General features: G+C 42.5%; 1 protein-coding gene across 17 annotated transcripts in view; it reads right to left on the bottom strand.

Moving 5' to 3' along the window:
- KIAA1217 (KIAA1217 ortholog) overlaps window positions 1-21,129 on the bottom strand; it is a 591,389-nt gene that overhangs the window by 90,484 nt on the left and 479,776 nt on the right. The window contains exon 1 of one of the 17 annotated variants that reach the window (XM_063452551.1): window positions 18,611-18,951. The exons of the other annotated variants lie outside the window; for them this stretch is intronic. The gene's annotated coding sequence lies outside the window, so the exon portion shown is untranslated. Of the gene's footprint in view, window positions 1-18,610; window positions 18,952-21,129 lie in introns of those variants that run through there. 17 annotated transcript variants of the gene reach the window in all.

Below are 21,129 nucleotides of genomic sequence, written 5' to 3'. Positions count from 1 at the left end.
GGTACGGTTACCAAGTGAAACGTACACAATAACAATAAACACTCAGGGAATTCCCGTACACACACAGCTGTTACACCAGTCACTATATAATCAATATTATGCCCTTTGGCGTAACTATACAGTCACCCACGCTATAATTCTCTATATACGAATTACCCGTCTATAACACACCCCAGTAACATCGTCTTTTACAAATAGCGGTTACAGTACGGTTAGCATAGGTCAAAGCACAAGTTAAGGTCACAATACAATTATTAGTGGTTATGGTGTTAAACATGCAATGGACGACAATGATTAGTACTTATTATATAATGTCAGTAAATATACAGGGTTATGGTACCGTGCACTATAATACAGCAACACACTATTAACACTCTCGCTAGACGGCTGAGCTCGCGCTATCTAACAAGATATACACTTTACTAAAACAATCGTTAACACATTTACAATTCCCAACTAAACTATTGGCCAGTACCTTGAATGGACTACCTAAAACTATATACACCCGTTTTGGTTAGCCACACTGCCCAATCACCACATATACATAGCGAGCTAGAGATCCGAATTTACACAGGCGCCTCTTAGTCGCACTATACAACGAGCTAGAGATCCGAATTTACACAGGCGCCTCTTAGTCGTACTATCAAAAGTCTAGTGGGTTCCAAATTTACACGCCTTCCCACTTAGCCCAGATAGGATGAGAACTAGCGAACCGAATTTACACAGGCGCCGCTTAGTCTCCCGGTCCCTCCGACCTAGCGAACGTAATATACACCCTAGAACGCTAGTCTAGACAAGACACCGGTGTCCGGCTAGGGCTATCTTACACCAGGACCCCGCCTGACTAACCAAATCAAACGGTCTGACTAAAGAGCGTTCGATCGAGCGGTGCGCCTTCGCTCCTTCCCTCCGACAGAGGGGGCAGATACAGATTCAAAAACCCCTTTGGGCCTACCGCACAATCGGTATACCCCTAGCGGGTCCTGCCGTCTAAAACAGCAGTTATCTTACCTCCTCGTTCCTGAACCTGAGTTCACACTCATCGACGGGGACACCCCAGCACTTCTCACGTAGAGGCCGATGATCTCCTGGACAACAGACCAGTGGCGCCGAGACGAAGGGAGGTCCACGCAGAAGTTCAGGGGTGCAGCCGTAGAGAACGTGGGCAAAGATAGACCGTCTCACGCCTCTGCCTCTCAGCTACCGTTGAACGATGAGCTTCCCGGCCAATGCACCAAATGATACCGGAGAAACTGACGGAAGCCAAGCACAGAGAGATGGACACAGGTTTCTTCAGGAAGGAAGAGATTCTTTATTGGATCACCGATCGGGACTCAGAGGGACTAGCGTCACCAAAATACAGCAAAGTCTGAGTACTGAATACATAGAGTACATTCCTTATATAGCACTGTAGCTCCTCCCACAATTAACTACACCCACACATACCCTTAACCTATTTAATGAATAGAGTCTAAACTCATCCATCCGGTCTAACCACGTGGCTCATCTGATACAAAGGAGAGGGACGCGTAATTCCAGTTCTTACATTCCTGCACCTGGTCAGTACAGTGATGACAGTATCTTAGCTACGTGTAATTAACCAACTGATACTACAAACACATATACATACATATGCCTTGTGGCAATCTTAGCCTGCTAAACTTGTATTTTACTGGAATTACATCACAGTCTGAGCAAGTCTCTTGCTGAACATTCCAGCCTGGACGTAACAATGCAATCTACCAGTTTAGAGAATATAAACACATCTGCAAGGTTATTCACTAGATAATGACTTGGTTGGAATTAAGCACATTGTGATGCTTCATAGCAACGCTTGAAACCTGGCCAATTCTGACCAATATTGCTATTTTGGCCTTAAAAGTTACACTCACTGGTCAGTTCGAGTCAATGTCCAATTTAGTGAATAATACGGCTAGCTTATTCATTAAGTAACTAAACAGCTAATCGTGAACTAAAAACTGAATTGCAAAATTTAGACAAATATACACTGAATAAAATTATAAACGCAACACTTTTGTTTTTGTCTGAATTGCAAAATTTAGACAACTATACACTGAATAAAATTATAAACGCAACACTTTTGTTTTTGTCTGAATTGCAAAATTTAGACAAATATACACTGAACAAAATTATAAACGCAACACTTGTTTTTGTCCCCATTTTTCATGAGCTGAACTCAAAGATCTAAGACGTTTTCTTTGTACACAAAAGGCCTATTTCTCTCAAATATTGTTCACAAATCTGTCTAAATCTGTGTTTGTGAGCGCTTCTCCTTTGCTGAGATAATCCATCTACCTCACAGGTGTGGCATATCGAGATGCTGATTAGACAGCATGATTATTGCACAGATGTCGCAAGTTTTGAGGGAGCGTGAATTGGCGTGCTGACTGAAAGAATGTCCACCAGAGCTGTTGCCCGTGAATTGAATGTTCATTTTTAGATTTAGACAGATTTGTGAACAATGTTTGAGAGAAATAGGCCTTTTGTGTACATGGAAAAAATGAGTTAATCTCATGAAAAATGGGAGCAAAAACAAAAGTGTTGCATTTATAATTTTGTTCAGTGTATATTTGGTAAAAATCTTTGAGTAAGCTGTACTCACACGGTGATTTTAGCATGAATTTTGCAATTTGTTTATGATAGCACTGACTGTCATTGGTCTTTAAGGGGTTAACACGGACCTTAATAAAGGTTTTTAAATGACATTTTATTTAAATTTAATAGGCATTGGAATGTATAAAAATACAGACTCATGTAGGCAATGCATTTAGAGGTCATCAAAAATATATATATGTAGTTGTGACATTTGTGTAACTTGTGTGCAAAAGCATTAGCGAAATGTCTATTTCTAGACTATGCAATCAGTAAACAACATTATCCCCCCATCACCAGGGAGCTTAACATTTCATCACTCTGGATGCAATCACCATTATGCAACAAATTACTATTAAAATATGCATTTGCATAGTCGTTTTATACAGTTTTATGATATAAAAGACTGTTTACATGCAACATTATCTAAATAATATTGAAAATCATAAAAGGCTTAAAGTGAATTAAAGGGACATTCAAAGAATCAAATCCACTAGTTATGATGCCATGAGTACATTGGCGCAATCCCAGCGTAAGCTGCCTGGCTCTGTCTTTAAAGTCTGTGGATGATCATATTTCTGCAATACCATACCTAAGCATACAGAATCTGGGAGTTATTCATAGTCAGAGGAGTGTTACCATCAATTTCTGTTTCTGCATAGAGGGGCAGAATGGAGGTGTGCTGTAGTGGTTATGGTGCATAAGACTATCACTTTAATAATGACATTCTAAAGCCTTCAAAAAATTGACATGACTAAAAAAGTAAAAAAATAACTAAAAATACTCCAAAGCAGGCCTCCCAACCAACCCAATATATGTGGGACAGTCCCCATTTCTGATTTCGGTGGGACTCTAGATTGAGAGCTCATTTTGGCAGGGTCCGCCTTCACCTACATTACTCATATGTCAAACACGTTTTGTTACAATTAATGTTTGTATTGTTTTCCACTGTAGAGCTCTGCAGATTATGCTGGCGTTTTATAAATAATTGTAAACATAATTGCTTGTTTGAGGGTCCTGTCCCATAATCTAAACTTTTTTTTTTCCTGGTGTTCCACTTTTAAGGAAACCAGGGAACTGTCCCCAGAAAGTGTGGCACTTGTGCCAAATTATCAAAGGCACTAGGATACTGCACTTTTTGCATGTTCTACTCTTGGTGGGCTGGCCTGCTTGACTGGCAGCCTGGTGTGCATTCATGCCAGGCTGACCTGCCAGTCCTTTGCATGGACCTACCCCCTTTCTGGCATGTATGGCACGGTTTGTCAACAGACCATTGTGTAGGTGGCATTTTTTATAACTTTTTATTACCGATAGTCAACATAATCCAAAGTGCTTTCTATTTTTACAATCAATATATATATTGATAAATTAACGAGAACATAAAAGGTGAGGGGTGAGCAGATTTTAGATAAAATAAATATTATTTCTGAGCAATATCATAAAGAACCACAGGCAGGAAAACCAAAATAAAAATAGTATTTGAGGTACAATGTATAAAAGTGAGTAGGGAGTTTCTGGTATTTATATCAGTAGACAGGCATCAGACTACCAAGCAATTGGCAGGGGACCCAAACTGGGTGAATCAAGATTCATTAGCTGTGAACTGGATAAAACATAATCCACGTAACGTGACCTCTTTGTTCATTGCTAAACCAATGTAGTCAAGTGCCAATTATTTTCACAGTCTGTTCAATGGACACTTATTGCATAATCAAATGACAACAGCAAGAATTGTACACTCTCCCCAACGCGGCTCATGGCTCCATAAATCATTATTACGGAGCAAATTGCAAGAGACATGCAGTGGAATATATCACACAGCTCGAGCCTTCTGATAGCTTCATACTAGAGCGGAACTTTACAAAAAGGAACAAAGAAAATTAGAAAGGAAGATTTAGCTTCAAAAAGAACATTTCAAGCCATTGGCTGAAACATAGGCCAAATAACATGTACAATATAATTACCAATATCGATACCGCACTGACACTCTCCTGGATCCCAGGGTGCAACCGGGCCTGAGGTTGGCCAATCCTCACAATGTGATTTGCAAAAAAGTAATTATAGTCCAGGCACTCAATTCAATCCAGTGGGCAGATTTTCTGCCGAATCAAAACAACGTTTTGGCGCACAACAGGGCCTTTGTCAAATCTGCCCACTGGTTTGAACTGGAGTGCCTGAACCATCATTAGGTCTTTACAAATAAATGTACAAGTCCATTTGCATTCAGGTCAAACTGAAGCAATTTTGTTTCTCTGAGGGTTTCCCCAAATGCAGCATCTTTGTCTCAGAATATCTGTCAAAACAAAAGAGTAGCCAGGTGGTGAAGCTGGGATTAGTCGCCAAGAAACAGAAGAGAAATATGAACTTGAGGCGATATGCCTATGATTCCTCTATTTAGAATCATTGTATGCAATGATTCTCTATGGCTGACCGTGACGGTACTGCGCATGCCCACATGGCCTTACGGTATGCGAGCCAGAAAGCAAGATTCAGAGCTCTCATACTCAGATGGTTTGGAGGCATGGCTCGAAGCCGCACATCCATTCCTTGTAATTAGTGAAATATTTTTTTTTTGTTTTAAATTCATCACAATTTCAGAGAGAAATTGAGGTAGCAAGTAAATAAAGTAAAGTAGAATTAGAAAGTATGCCCTGTCCATAAATCTAGTTTCTTAGTGCAAGTGCGTTCCACTGATGTTTTAGTGACGCATGCCTCCAAACCGTCCTGATTTTGTCAAGACACCCCTGATTTTCAGATCCCGTCTATCGTCCTGCCTTAGTTCCCTACAGATGAACAAAAGCCGGACAAGAACCATGTGTGAACATGGTTAAGATACTAACACTGTTCAACCATGAAAAGCTGACAAACCCATTCAATTATGTGACAGCAAACGCCAACACTATGCACTTGTGCATAACAAGACACCAACACTGTTCATCCGTGCCAATGCAAAGCCTTATACTGGCAGTCTGTCACGGTCGATTACTTGTTAAATACCTGCATAGATAATTATGAACTATCATGCCTTATTTATTTATTTTTTAAATGGCCAATAATTATAAAACACACGGCTCCACGCGATAAATTGCTCTATATTAAAATGGAGGCTGCGAATCGCAAGGTTTAGCCAGCAAGTTTAGACATTCTCCCACCACACTCTCCTGTTAAAAAAAAAAAAAAAAAGTCTTGCTCCAACTTTTCTTTATTTATACTCTAGAGCTTGTTGAATTTTTACAAAAGGAAAATCTTAATTCAATAAATAATAATAGTCTGAAGGCGATTTCATGTGCAAATGTTGGAAAAGGTTTGTTGACATTCCACTGGGATATACGCAGAGAGAAAATTGCTCTACGAATGTCAGCCCTGTTTATTTAGTAACCTCATATTCTGCAATTTTATCAAGAATCATCAGTAGGCCATCATGTCGCGTGCATAATTTCATATTATACTGACAATTACATTAGCATGACCATTTAGACCAGTGATCGCCAGTAATTATAATCTCAGCATCCCATGATGGTCTCTCTGCTGCAGGCAACCACTCCCATTATGCTAAGCCTGCCACTATGAGCTATAAGTCTCATCTTGCTCCACATGTGGCTGGCTAATTATGATGAGATTTGCAGGCCAAATCCATTTTCAGTTCTGGCACACAATGACAGACAGAAATAGCTCAATTTCAATATTAATTCCGTGTCACATTCTCCTGTGATGCTGAAAAGCTGCCTATTCCACACTTTCCACATTAATAGTCTGGATCCCTTTGACGAAAAGCAGGCTGCTCATTTAATAGGCTGATACAGTTACTGTTAACTCAGATTTCAAAGGACTTCCAGATACTCTTCAGAATACCAGCACCGGTCTAAATTCACATCGAAAATCAATTTGCACAGTTTTGGCTTAAAATCATTTTCAGACCATCCACCTTATACCTGGCGCAAGGCCAAAGACTGACGCACGCGTGGAACAATGTCCCAGCATAACTATAAAGCACTGACATCACTTGTAGCTCTAATTGTGCCGCAGAAACGGTTACCTCTGGATTTGATGGCTCGTTTTCAAAAATCAACCATTTTTCTTGCTCATGGAAAACATTAGCACACCCTAATCAGTGCTGGCGAACTTTGGCAACCCAGATATTTACAAAACGACAGAGTTAGTTTAGGCAACATTTGAACCTCTTTTTTGTTCTTTTTAAGTAATGCTATTAAAAAATAAATAGCTAAATAAAAAAATAAAAAACAATATTGTTAAAGAAGAAACTAAAAAAAAAAAAAAAAACACAAAAGTTACACTTTTGCTGCCCCTCGATGCACTGTTTAGTGGGTCTGCTTGCAGGCAGGATGAGATAATGGAATCAGGATTTCCTCCTTTTGGTCTATAGGGACTGATCTTATCCCATAATCCTCTGTTCAGTAGAAGATTATGGGATAAGTCGTTTATCTACAAAGAGCAGAGTATATAATCACATAGGATGATATGAACTGTTCTTTAAACTGATAGCAATCATATTGCATAATGCCTCCCAACTATACCAGTCTAGGCTAGACAGTCCCTCAGATCCTGTCCCGACTTTGTCCCTACTTTTGGGGAGACCAGGGAACTGTTCCCAAAATGTGTAGTGCGAGTGCCTCATTAGACACGCTTGTGCTGCACTCGGGGCTCTAAGACCCCGCATTGAACACTGAAACAGTGCTGACTGCAAGTCCTACCCTCAGTGGGACGGCCATTTTGACTGTCAGGCAGCATGACATGCTTTACGCCAGGCTGACCTGCCAGTAATTCGTGTCAGTCCGTCCCATTTGGGCAGCGTCAGTGATGTAATCACTGGCCCAATCCCTTTCCACTCTCCCACCACTGTCCCGCTTCTCAGGATCCCAATGTTGGGGGGTATACTACGCTGCTGTCAGCTTATAAACATGTTGGTTCACGGTTTATTGAATATGGCTAACCTGGAACTGAGGCTGCCTGATTGACGGCTCTAGCGGGCTGTCTTATAGCAGCAGACATCATAGCCCACTCAAAGACTTGGGTTTGCCATCCTGTGCTACTAGGGCAGCACAGACATTATTCACTAACATTATAAGCTCATGTGCCAACTCCCTAAGCACTTGATATAAAGGTGTGAGCTCAATGAGGGTTCGCAATTCTTTAAGCACCTTAATGGTTATAAATGGCAATAATAATACAAATGGTTAATTACATATTTTTCTATCTGTAACCCCTTACTATGAACAATCACAAATTGTAGCAAAGCTGGTTATAGGTGCTTTATGAAATAGTAATAAAGATATAACGTGGCCTAAATTCTACTATGGTTTTAAATTGTGTATTATTATTATTCATTATTAATTCCCAGCTATAAAGAAATAGTGAACACAAGTTTCAAGATGATCAGCCCAGACATTCACAGAAATCAGTACACAAATGTACTGATAGGTCACTGACAACGCAGTCTATATTAATCAGATCCACGGCAGGTGGCGCTTGATGAGGCTTGGCCATTGAAGTAGACAGCAAAAGGCCAACAGGCCAATCATCTACAAGACAGGTGTTAAGAGAATAAGGGATAGTTAATGGTTTCCATTCACTTAGCAGGGGACATCAGAATGACAAGCACTTGGATTTACCCAACTTTACATAGCCTAGCAGCAGCATCCCAGCAATCTGTTCCCTTTTTATACAGGCAGTGAGATGTGTCACAGTGCAAGGTCACGTCTTATTTTTACCGGATAAGCGTTCCTCCGGCGGAAGATTTTATTATTTTTTACTTTGAATAAAAAGAACTCACCACAAACCTGGAGAAAGACATTGACCATTTGAGAGCCAGATAATAGTAGAATATTTGCAAACATACTTATAATTTACCCCAGGTTGTTAACACTTTCAAGTCTAGGGTTCGGTAAATAACTTTTTCGAATGCGTTGTTGGGTTTGAGAGGATTAAATGTTTTTTGTTTTTGTTTTTGTTTTTTAAGCAACATTTTTTTCCTCTCAATAAGTGAATGATACGGCTTTCTTTAAACGTTAATTTGACAAGCTGTGTTGTGTAAGGACATTGCAGACTGTGTGAAGTGATAATGTTTAAGCACAAATTAAAAGAAACATTTTTTTTTTCTTCTTTGTAACTCTGATGGGGTTGAACCTCTAAACAATGAACTGATCAGGAAACTGCAACTTTAAAAGCACAAAAAACAGACAAATGGAAAAAAACACTTTAAAAAAAAACCCGCAACTTGGTAGTTTTGGTATAAATTTAGCAATTTGCTTGTCAAATTGTCAAAAATCACTGTTTAGTGAAAACCCCCTCAAGAGATGGAGGTTTAAAGGATCCGATTCTTACATGTTAATGTCCTGAAACATTTCATTCTGACTTGGTTAGAAAGGGTCTATATTTAGATTTAAACATTAAACCAGCAGCCATATGATAGACCTCAGAGACGCTGTGGCTAGGCAAGTCATTTGCTTCTATTCAGGGCTACATCATGCAAGCTTTATTTAACTCTTCCCTACAAAAAGTTATCCTAAAAAGTTTTTTTTCACAAGTTGGTAAATACGGCTTTACAGATAAGTTGTTAATACGAAACAAAATCCATGTACAGTTATGCATGATAGGTCCTCCTGTTAATTTATTCCACCTCTTTGCTGGAATTTGGCCTGTCCTGGCAACTCTAGCAGGATTAGAGAGATGGGGGAGGGTGGGGAGTCCAGGGCAGAAAAGGGTAAAAGGTAAAATAGTTCTTACTCAGCGGTTAAGTATGGATGACAGAACTTCAAGCTGCAAAGTTAACCAATGCCACTCACAGTGTTTTTTCAATAAACTTTAAAATTACAAATACAAATTTAAATTGACATTTTTAGGTAAAATAGCCTAGCTATGTCTATAGCACAATGGCATTTTTTTTTTCTAAATAGGTTATTTTAGACACAATGTTGCCATTTGTAATTTAAAATTAGGTACAATTATTATTATTTTATTATTTATTTAGCGCCATCAGATTCCGTAGCGCTGTACAATGGGTAATGTCAGGATTCAGGTATATATAAAAAAATTAATAAACAAAATAAATAAATCACTAAGCATTGTGTCCTCCAAAAAAAAACTTGGATTAGCCACATGTTGAAGAGTCTCAGGTTGTATCACATGGCCAAAAAATAAGAAATAACAGTTATGAAAATACAAAGCCCACAAAACATTAATAACCAGTTCATCTTGTTAAAAATACCTTTCCCCATTTCCCCCTAACAATTGTAAGCAATATGAACGGTCATCATTCTGTGTCTGGCCTGTAGGAATTAGGGGTGGATTTCATCAATGAACCTCTGATAAACCAGAGGGGCTCAAAAATGCCACCCCACTAATTCTTCCCTATAATATTATGATGTGAGGATGCTGCAGTGGGCACCTGCAAATGTACCTCGGTAAGGGGTTTGAAGATGGAGGCCTTTTTGGGAGTTGGGATGCCTAGGAACCATGCTTAAATAAGAAGGTGGCTGGGTACCTCCTCTTCCGGCACGGCGGCACCCGATGTGTGAATGGGTGCACTGACCCTACAGAAGAAGTGAGTTTGTGTATCCCCTAATAATATGTTCCTGTTCGTTCCTTCTTGTGTAGTGCACCAGGAGTCTTCAGCCTCTAGGTACTAACAGTGACACCCTCCAGCCATAAAAATAGAAAAATAAAAAATAAAAACACACAAAATTAGCCTCTCAACAGTGTGCTGTGTGAAAGATGAATTACACGCGTTTTGTCATAGATTAACACATTCTATTCAAAGTATTTGATCAGGTAGATTGACCTATGACTCATGAATTTATCGGATTTAATAAATACCTGGCATCATGCTAAAATGATAGGTGGAGAAGATAAAATAATATTTCATGCAGTTGCACATTGCCATCCTTTATTCCTCAGCTTAGGAATGTAGTGGGTGCCTCAAATAAAAAAAAAAAAAAAAAAAAAAAAAAAAAATTTTTTTTTGGCCATTAAAGAATACATTTAAATTAACCCATTTCTACATTACAGCCCCTTTAGTAACATTGTAGACATGAGAATTCTGATGGGATTTCACATTGATGATAAACTCACACAATACAAAGAGATGCACTACGCTGATATTCAGGGGCGGACTGACAGGTCGGGCAGATCGGTCGTGGACCGAGGGCCCGAGCCAGTCAGGGGCCCGGCAGCACAGCTCTGGCTGGGGAGATCTATCTTTGATCTTCCCAGCCAGAAGGAAATAATTCCATCCTCCCATATTTCAGTTGAAGTGTCCCCCCATGCTGCTCTGCTTTGCTCTGTGTAAGAGGGAAGAGGCCTGGCCAGAGGATAGGAAGTGATGTCACTTCCTGTGCTCGCTCTTCTGTCCTGCGGAGTGCTGAAGATTAGGAGCAGCGGACAGAGACCAGGTATGTGCTTTGTTAATATTTTATCCATCCCTCCCTGTATCTCTCACAGCCCCCCCCCCTCCCTGTATCTCTCACAGCCCCCCCCCTCCCTGTATCTCTCACAGCCCCCCCTCCCTCCCTGTATCTCTCACAGCCCCCCCTCCCTCCCTGTATCTCTCACAGCCCCCCCTCCCTCCCTGTATCTCTCACAGCCCCCCCCCCTCCCTGTATCTCTCACAGCCCCCCCCTCCCTGTATCTCTCACAGCCCCCCCTCCCTCCCTGTATCTCTCACAGCCCCCCCTCCCTCCCTGTATCTCTCACAGCCCCCCCTCCCTCCCTGTATCTCTCACAGCCCCCCCTCCCTCCCTGTATATCTCACAGCCCCCCCTCCCTCCCTGTATATCTCACAGCCCCCCCTCCCTGTATCTCTCACAGCCCCCCCTCCCTGTATCTCTCACAGCCCCCTCCCTCCCTGTATCTCTCACAGCCCCCCCTCCCTCCCTGTATCTCTCACAGCCCCCCCTCCCTCCCTGTATCTTCCACAGCCCCCCTCCCTCCCTGTATCTTCCACAGCCCCCTCCCTCCCTGTATCTTCCACAGCCCCCTCCCTCCCTGTATCTTCCACAGCCCCCTCCCTCCCTGTATCTTCCACAGCCCCCCTCCCTCCCTGTATCTTCCACAGCCCCCCTCCCTCCCTGTATCTTCCACAGCCCCCCTCCCTCCCTGTATCTTCCACAGCCCCCCTCCCTCCCTGTATCTTCCCCTCCATAATACCCTGCACAGCCCCCCTCCCTCCATAATACCCTGCACAGACCCTCTCCCTCTATTATACCCTGCACATTTAAATTAACCCATTTCTACATTACAGCCCCTTTAGTAACATTGTAGACATGAGAATTCTGATGGGATTTCACATTGATGATAAACTCACACAATACAAAGAGATGCACTACGCTGATATTCAGGGGCGGACTGACAGGTCGGGCAGATCGGTCGTGGACCGAGGGCCCGAGCCAGTCAGGGGCCCGGCAGCACAGCTCTGGCTGGGGAGATCTATCTTTGATCTTCCCAGCCAGAAGGAAATAATTCCATCCTCCCATATTTCAGTTGAAGTGTCCCCCCATGCTGCTCTGCTTTGCTCTGTGTAAGAGGGAAGAGGCCTGGCCAGAGGATAGGAAGTGATGTCACTTCCTGTGCTCGCTCTTCTGTCCTGCGGAGTGCTGAAGATTAGGAGCAGCGGACAGAGACCAGGTATGTGCTTTGTTAATATTTTATCCATCCCTCCCTGTATCTCTCACAGCCCCCCCCCCTCCCTGTATCTCTCACAGCCCCCCCCCCTCCCTGTATCTCTCACAGCCCCCCCCCTCCCTGTATCTCTCACAGCCCCCCCTCCCTCCCTGTATCTCTCACAGCCCCCCCTCCCTCCCTGTATCTCTCACAGCCCCCCCTCCCTCCCTGTATCTCTCACAGCCCCCCCCCCTCCCTGTATCTCTCACAGCCCCCCCCTCCCTGTATCTCTCACAGCCCCCCCTCCCTCCCTGTATCTCTCACAGCCCCCCCTCCCTCCCTGTATCTCTCACAGCCCCCCCTCCCTCCCTGTATATCTCACAGCCCCCCCTCCCTCCCTGTATATCTCACAGCCCCCCCTCCCTGTATCTCTCACAGCCCCCCCTCCCTGTATCTCTCACAGCCCCCTCCCTCCCTGTATCTCTCACAGCCCCCCCTCCCTCCCTGTATCTCTCACAGCCCCCCCTCCCTCCCTGTATCTCTCACAGCCCCCCCTCCCTCCCTGTATCTTCCACAGCCCCCCTCCCTCCCTGTATCTTCCACAGCCCCCTCCCTCCCTGTATCTTCCACAGCCCCCTCCCTCCCTGTATCTTCCACAGCCCCCTCCCTCCCTGTATCTTCCACAGCCCCCCTCCCTCCCTGTATCTTCCACAGCCCCCCTCCCTCCCTGTATCTTCCACAGCCCCCCTCCCTCCCTGTATCTTCCCCTCCATAATACCCTGCACAGCCCCCCTCCCTCCATAATACCCTGCACAGACCCTCTCCCTCTATTATACCCTGCACAGCCCCTCTCCCTCTCTTATACCCTGCACAGCCCCTCTCCCTCTCTTATACCCTGCACAGCCCCTCTCGCTCTATTATACCCTGCACAGCCCCTCTCGCTCTATTATACCCTGCACAGCCCCCCTCTCTCCATTATACCCTGCGCAGCCCCCCTCTCTCCATTATACCCTGCGCACCCCCCTCCATCCATTATACCCTGCGCAGCCCCCCTCCCGCCATTATACCCTGCACAGCCCCCCTCCCTCCATTATACCCTGCACAGCCCCTCTCCCTGTATTATACCCTGCACAGCCCCTCTCCCTGTATTATACCCTGCACAGCCCCCCTCCCTCCCTATATCTTGCACAGCACTCCCTGCCTCCCTTATACCCTGCACAGCCCCCCATCCCTCCCTCTATTATACCCTGCACAGCCCCCTCCCTCTATTATACCCTGCACAGCACTCCCTGCCTCCATAATACCCTGCACAGCCCTCCTCCCTCTATTATACCCTGCACAGCCCCCCTCCCTCTATTATACCCTGCACAGCCCCTCCCTCTATTATACCCTGCACAGCACTCCCTGCCTCCATAATACCCTGCACAGCCCCCCTCCCTCTATTATACCCTGCACATCAGAGATATAGACACACAATCACAGACCCACACACATAATCACTGACTTACACGTACGTACAGACCCCCCACCAGTCACCACACACGCAAAATCACTGGCATCATACACAAAAAAATTACATTTATCACTGTGTCACGTAGTGTGTGTGTATGTATACACACACATATACACACATACCCTCCCTGCACAGAACCCCTCCCTGCACCCTTCACATACCCTCTCCCCCACTGCACCCTGCACAGAACCCCTTCATCCCTGCACTCTGCACAGACTCCTGCACTCTACACAGACAGACCACTCTCTCCATACACTCTGCACAGACCCTCCCTTCCTGCACATTGCACAGACCCCTCCCTCCCTGCACCCTACAGAACCCCTTCCTGCACGCTGCACAGTCTCCCTGCACCCTTTACATACCCTCTCCCCCACTGCACCCGGCACAGAACCCCTTCATCCCTGCACTCTGCACAGACTCCTGCACGCTACACAGACAGACCCCTCCCTCCATGCACCCTGCGAAGACCCCCTCCCTCACTACATACTGCACAGACGCACTCCCTGCACCCATCACAGTCTTCATTTCTCCCTGAACTGTACTAAGTAGAACCGCTGTACCCACGCACATGACTGGGCAGCACGCACATAATATCTATGTATGAGGGCCTCACAAAGAAGGGGAAGGAGTAGTAGCCCCCCCCCAAAAAAGCTTTGCACCAAGTGGGGGGCCCTTGATCTCCTATTGCCCGAGGGCCCTGTGAGTTGTCAGTCCGCCCCTGCTGATATTCTGACACATCCATTTAACTAGACTAATTTCACCCGAATTCTATCAATGAGGCTGGGACATAACAGGATTTATTTACTTAGTAAGGGCTTCTCTAAATGGCATTAAATGCCTATTGGAAACAAGGAGCTGAACTATGTTAAACTTACCAAGATAATTACTTTACACAAACTGGTTGTCTCAGATTTACTTCATTTTCAATTTCACCATCTTACACACCGGCTTATTATTATCGTTACTGGTATTTATATAGCGCCAGCATATTCCGTAGCGCTTTACAATATTATCAAAGGGGGAGATTTAACAATAAATGAGACAATTACAAAAACTTACAAGAACAATAGGTTGAAGAGGGCCCTGCTCAAACGAGCTTAGCTTAACCCCTTAAGGACACATGACATGTCTGACATGTCATGATTCCCTTTTATTCCAGAAGTTTGGTCCTTAAGGGGTTTTAAAAGATAATGTACATCCTCACTCTTGTTTGGGGTTCCAAAGGAATCACATTTTTTTTATCATACTTGTATTTACTATTTTAAATAACTTACAAAACACATTCCAATTTGAAAAAGGCGAAAAGAAAAGAAAGACTAAGTGCTTGTGGTTTTGAAGGTTAATGAATCACTACATAAGATGAACAGGGGTAGTAAAGAACAAATCTGAATCTTAATTTGGATAAAATCATCTGGGATGGAGAAGAATATATACATTTAGGCCTCAATTTAATCGTGTTGGATACGTTTTCCAAATGATTATATATTTTTTGTCTAAGCTTTTAGAATAATTTAATATTATGAAAAATATTGATATATTGATTTTTTTTATATATATGTGCTGTAGTTTTTGATATTTTAATATGTTGAAAAATAATTTTCCAAGTTTTTCCAAAAATAGTAAATCATTTGGAAAGCTTATCCAAAAATATTAAATTGTGGCCTTAATTAGCATATTAGTACACGAATAACGAACTGAAAAGCTTGTAGGTAGTAAATTAGGCGAAGCACCAGTTCTAGTGATCTGTTGCATAATGGTCAGCGACCAGAAGAATATGGTATACTTTGCTTTTATTGCCGGCACGGATGTGACGGGGCTGGCCAGGGGAGCACTATGATTGTGGGGCTCCATAACACATTTTTAGTTGTACCTTTCAAAAGTTACACTTTTGGGGGGTTTATAGGAGAGAAAACAGGGCAGCTCTGTCTTCTATTCTCCTTATTGAATGCCCATCTACAATACACAAAGAATACCAGTATACACCGTAAAATGGAGTAAGAAACTCACTGATAAATCATAGTGGAGGGATACTCTGTATCACACTACTGGACCAACCAATCAAAGATGGTGCCATTGTGAACAGCTTCTGGCAGTCCTGAATGAGGGCAATAGTTTCTTTTTTGTAACACTTCTATTTCTAATGGTGGACAAAGAATCTTTTATTTGCTTTAAAAAAAAAAAAAAAGAAGCTTTATCCAGCAAAAAGTATTGGATGATATTAACTGGAAGTAACAAACTGTAAATATTTAAAGGCCAGTGATACTCTATGATCTCATAACAATCTCTGATATTTCAGAATCCAATCACAAAATGGCCCACTCATCTTATGGACAGCAGGGCTTTAGAAAGCGTCAAATGCTAAACATGCTGGCATAAGGCGTTAATGGACAGATAATGGCGTCTAAGGTGTTATAGGCCAGAGAAAAAACGGCAATGCTACAAGTTGCGATTTGTTGCTTATACTATCACATACACAAAGGGAGAATAATCAATGAACAATCAAGATTAGCATTGTGTCTGATGTTAGCCAAAGGCCATAAACTCATAAATTAAGACATGCTGAAGCATTGCCATTTGGCACGTTACACTTATCAATGACAGTCAGTAACTACATCATTTGTTTTTTTTCCTTGCGCTTATGAGCTTAACCTTCTAAGCAAAAGTTTTTTTTAGGTAATTTTTTTCTTTCTAAGGTAAAATACATATAGATTGACCCCCCCCCCCCCCACCCCCCTCCGAGAAATAAAACACCACTTGATAACCTATTTAAATAGCCATATAATGCATATTGGTTTGTTTTTCCTTTCTCCATTATTCCCTGAAGATCTGCATTACAAGGAAGTCAGCTGTTTCTTGTGATTACACACGTAGAAGGAAAAACACAACCCTGAGGTCTATTCATTATAATTGAGAGAATGAAAGCAAGCTTTGTGCTGCAGGACTAAGGAATGTAACATCCCTGCCCTACAGAGGTGAGAACGCTGCAGGACTATGTACTATCTCTCCCAACAGAAAAATGTCTCGGACAATGATGGAAATTTCTGCTAACAGATCAACTCAATAATACAAGCACATTGACATTTGTTTTGTCTCTTGGTTTATCCGGTGAAGAATTCCCCAGGCTCTTTCTCATAATTCTAGCACCGGTATATAATTTTTAAAAAAAAATCTTTTTTTTAATGTCCACATTTTTTGTTTGGTTCTAGTTTTGCTTTGTATAAATACCCATTGGCTTATTGTTCGAGTGCAGCAAAGATGACAGGTATCCAGAATTGTTTTGTGGTTTGGGATTAAAAAAAAAAAAAAAAAATGTACGATGTTAACAAAGGGATCCACATAAAAAAAAATATATATATATTTTGATGGTTGTTTCATCTGAGAGAGTTTCCTAACCCCGAGATTTAGTTAATAATATATGTTTAATCTGGCCTGGGTAGAAGGTAGGCGCCCAGCTGAGACTACAACACCCATGATGCTTTTCCAGTCTTAAGACTGATGGAGAATTTGGAAACATCTTAGGTGGAAAGGTAAACCATGTGTGCCAGTAGTTTTCGTGATACAAAGTATCATGGCGGCTTTTCACACCAGCTGGGATCTACCCTTGCTTTGAGCACTGTGCTGATTTGAAGCAGTTGCTGTATTCACAATAAACTTCCTTCCAAGTTATTTTTGTACCTGCCACACCCACTGTAGGTGCAGCCAGTGACATACTGGGCAAAGGTCTAACGCTGCCTTGTCACTTCCTTAAAGGGAAACTAACACCAATGTAAAAAAAATAAACAAAAACCCACAGACAGCATTTTTACACTTTAGTGCAAATGGCACAAATTGTCCAAGGGAATAGAAGGGGGGGCAGGGGGGTGGAGTTCTTCAATGTATCCCCCTTTTCACACCCTTAATAATAACATCATTCATCCCATCTCATTACAGTAGAAATAACATGGAAACCATGTTTGGGGATGTGCTGATGAAAAAAGCCATTTTGGGGATGTGCTGATGAAGTGTGGTTTAGAGGGTCAATACATGTGGTAGAAATACAAACCCGTAATCTACTGACACCCCTAAGTTCTATAGCAGCTGGGATCTACCTTTTAGCTGAAGAACGCTTTACATGGATAAAAAAATGAAAACAAAATATTTAAAAAAGGATCATAAAGAGTCAAGTAAAATTAGGTTTCACCAGGGTAGATTGGCCACTGGCTTATAATGATCTGTCACACTCTGTATTGGCACAAATGTAAAAGTTCCCTGGGGCAATGTGGATATAATGACCACACAGCAAGCAATAACATCTTTCTAATGGTTTGTGGTAATTAATCTATCAACCTGCATCAAAGCAACAGCTATGGAAAATACAACACACACACACACACACCACAACACACACACAATATGTTTTGTAACAGGTTAATAAACATGCATCAGAAGCCATTGATAAATACATATTGCTAGTATATATAAAAAGGCAGATTGCACATTCTATACAGCGCTACGGAATCTGATGGCGCTATATAAATAAATAAATAAATAAATAATAATAATAATATATCTATACATATTAACCTATACATACCTTGTATATGTAATATGCATATCTGTGTGTGCTTAGGGTGTAGAAAGCTGATCTGGGCTGACAATTTCTTATCTATTGTAATGTTATTTGCACTTTCAAAAACTACAGCAAATTCATGTTTTTTTTCGGTGATTTTGATGTTGATCAGTAATTCTCATTTAGAGATGTGAACAAGTTAAAGACTACACACACAACCAGAAACATGTTGATACAAAACGATCTAAAAACCCAGCTCAGTTGTAGAATTCTACATTTCAGTTCCAGCGAGAAACATTGTATCAGAGACGTGGACTTACCTTTCATCTTACGGTGACCCAGCCCTGGAAGCCTGCTGTATAGCTGCCAGCAATGGGCAGAGAATAAAATGGGTCCTTTATCAGAGGATCACTCCCCCACCACCCCCTGCCCGGGGTTGCAGATCACAGTGTCTGAAACCCAGCAGACTTTCCTTCTGAGTGAGAGAGAGCGCAGAGGAACCGACAATGCCAGATATCCTGCCTAAACAGTGACTGACTGCAGCCAGGGCTGAGCTAATAGCAGCCTCCCAATGACAAGGAGATCTGCAGGAAGGATCACATAGAGAGCATGCTGCAGCCACATGCTTCTTCTCTTCCACATCTGAGTTTTTCCTAGCCTGCTTCCAAGAAAAGCACAGTACAGCAAACAGAGCTGCCTGCCTCTCCAGAAACCGATTAACTACTTTCTAAGCACAGCCTGCCTGATCATCACATGTTGCATTACATACAAGAGGTGCTAAGGGCATCTCACAAGCTATACCTGGGCTAATATTCCCATCTATCTCTGAACTGCATTTCCCTTAAAGACTCTATGGTAAAAAATAAAAATCTGGGGTGTCAAGGTTGTAAATATATAAAAGTGGAACAAAATCAGTGATGTGGCAAATTGACCCCCTTTAAAGTCAAATATGATTGGATCCATCCATAAGGTGATGTTTACTTTTCATGATATAAAAGTAATTATGATTTTAATTCTTATTTCCATGCTTTATATTGAAATATATTCTACCCCTGGCAGCTATTTTGCTATTTTTTTTGTAACCCTTATGTAAATTTGATGATTAATAGGGACACTCCACCGCCCAAATAAATAAATACATATATCACTGTTTGGTTGATATAGCCCAGTGAAAGCAAACAAGCATCTAATTATGTATTTTTCAATGGGGTTATAGATAAACAAAAAAAAAAAAAAAGCTTGTGAAAGCTGCAGATTTCCTGTCTGCAGCCTTTGCAAGCCCGCCTCTTCTCTCCCCCCAAAACTTTCTGTGGCTGTCCAATCACAGACTTCCCAATGCAGCTCAATGAGAAGTCTGTGCAAGGCTATTTCTTGCCTCCAGTTTAGCTCCACTGAGCTTAACAACCAGGAAGTAACAGGACTTGTTGTCTGATTGACAGCCGGTGGATGTAACAAGGGTTATTTATAAAAGTGTCCCTGTCTATTGAAATCTGCACTTTTTGAAGAAAGAAAAAAAAAATGTAACTCACTTCAGCAAGCTGACATGCTTTAGCTATCTGGAGTGTCCCTCTATTCAGGGCCGGACTGGGAGAAAAATTCGGCCCGGGCATTTTTTTATCCCAGCGGCCCACTAAGAAGGGGGCGGGTCAGAGGAGGTGTGTTTTGTCATCACTAATGACAAGCACGCCCCCTCTCAAAGTGAGCATGTTGGTTCAATGCTCTTCCAGGGCAGACCATGCGCAGAGCTCTGCTGAAGAGCTCTAGCGTGAGAAAAAAAAAAACTGTATTTGTTCTGCACAGTGCAAGCAAATTTAATAACATGCTTGCACTGTGTTTCCTTGCAACTTGTCTCTGGTGTCTCTATAACTGGATACCAGGAGACAAAAATGCCAGGAAAGAGTATTGTGCATGTGTTTGGAGTCTGCTTGTGGTATTGCGTGTGTGTAGAGTGAGCTGATTGTGGTGTGGTATTGTGTAATAAGGTTAGTTTTAGACATGTTGTGCCTGTGGTGTAATGTGATGCATATGTGGCTAGGGGCTGTAGAGAATGTATGTAAAGGGGATGTAGCATGTGTGCAAACAGGCTATAGAGTGTGTGTATAGGTGATGTAGTGTTTGTAGAAAGTGTGTGTTTAGGGGTGTAGTATGTGTTTGCTTACAAGGAATCTAGTGTGTGTGTGTGTGTGTATAGGGGATTCAGAGTGTATATGTTAAGAGTGGTGTGTGTGTGTGTGTGTGTGTGTATATGTATAGGAGTCTAGTGTGTGTTTGAAGGACCCAGAATGTGTAGGAGATCTAGTGAGTGTGTGTTTATAACGGATTCAGAGTGTATATAGGGATCTAGTGTTTATATGTGTGTAGATGATCCAGAGTTGGGTAAGGGATCTAGTGTGTGTCTGGAATGTAATGTGTTTAGGGGTGCAGTATGTGTGAGGGGTGCTGTGTGTGTGTGTGTGTATGTATATATATGTGTGTGTTTGGAACTATTGTGTATGTGTGTGGTGCAGTGTGTTGGGGGGGTTCTGTGTGTATGTGAGGGGTGCAGTATGTGTGCGTGATGGATGCTGTGTGTGAGGGATGCTGTGTGTGAGGGTGCAGTATGTGAGGGTGCGGTAAGTGGTATGTGAGGGTGCGGTAAGTGGTGTGTGTGAGAATGCTGTGTGTGATGTGTGTAAGAATGTGGTGTGTGAGAGTGTTGTGTGTGACAGTGCTGTTTGTAATGTGTGTGAGAGTGCTGTGTATGATAGTGCTGTGTATGATGGGTGTGAGAGTGCTGAGTGTGATAGTGCTGTGTGTGAGAGTGCTGAGTGTGATGTGTGTAAGAGTACTGTGTACGATG

The sequence above is a fragment of the Pelobates fuscus genome, chromosome 4, assembly GCF_036172605.1.
Source record: "Pelobates fuscus isolate aPelFus1 chromosome 4, aPelFus1.pri, whole genome shotgun sequence".
Classification (NCBI taxonomy): Eukaryota; Metazoa; Chordata; class Amphibia; order Anura; family Pelobatidae; genus Pelobates; species Pelobates fuscus.
Note: the sequence above shows the minus strand (reverse complement) of the source record. Positions and strands in the feature narration are given on the sequence as shown.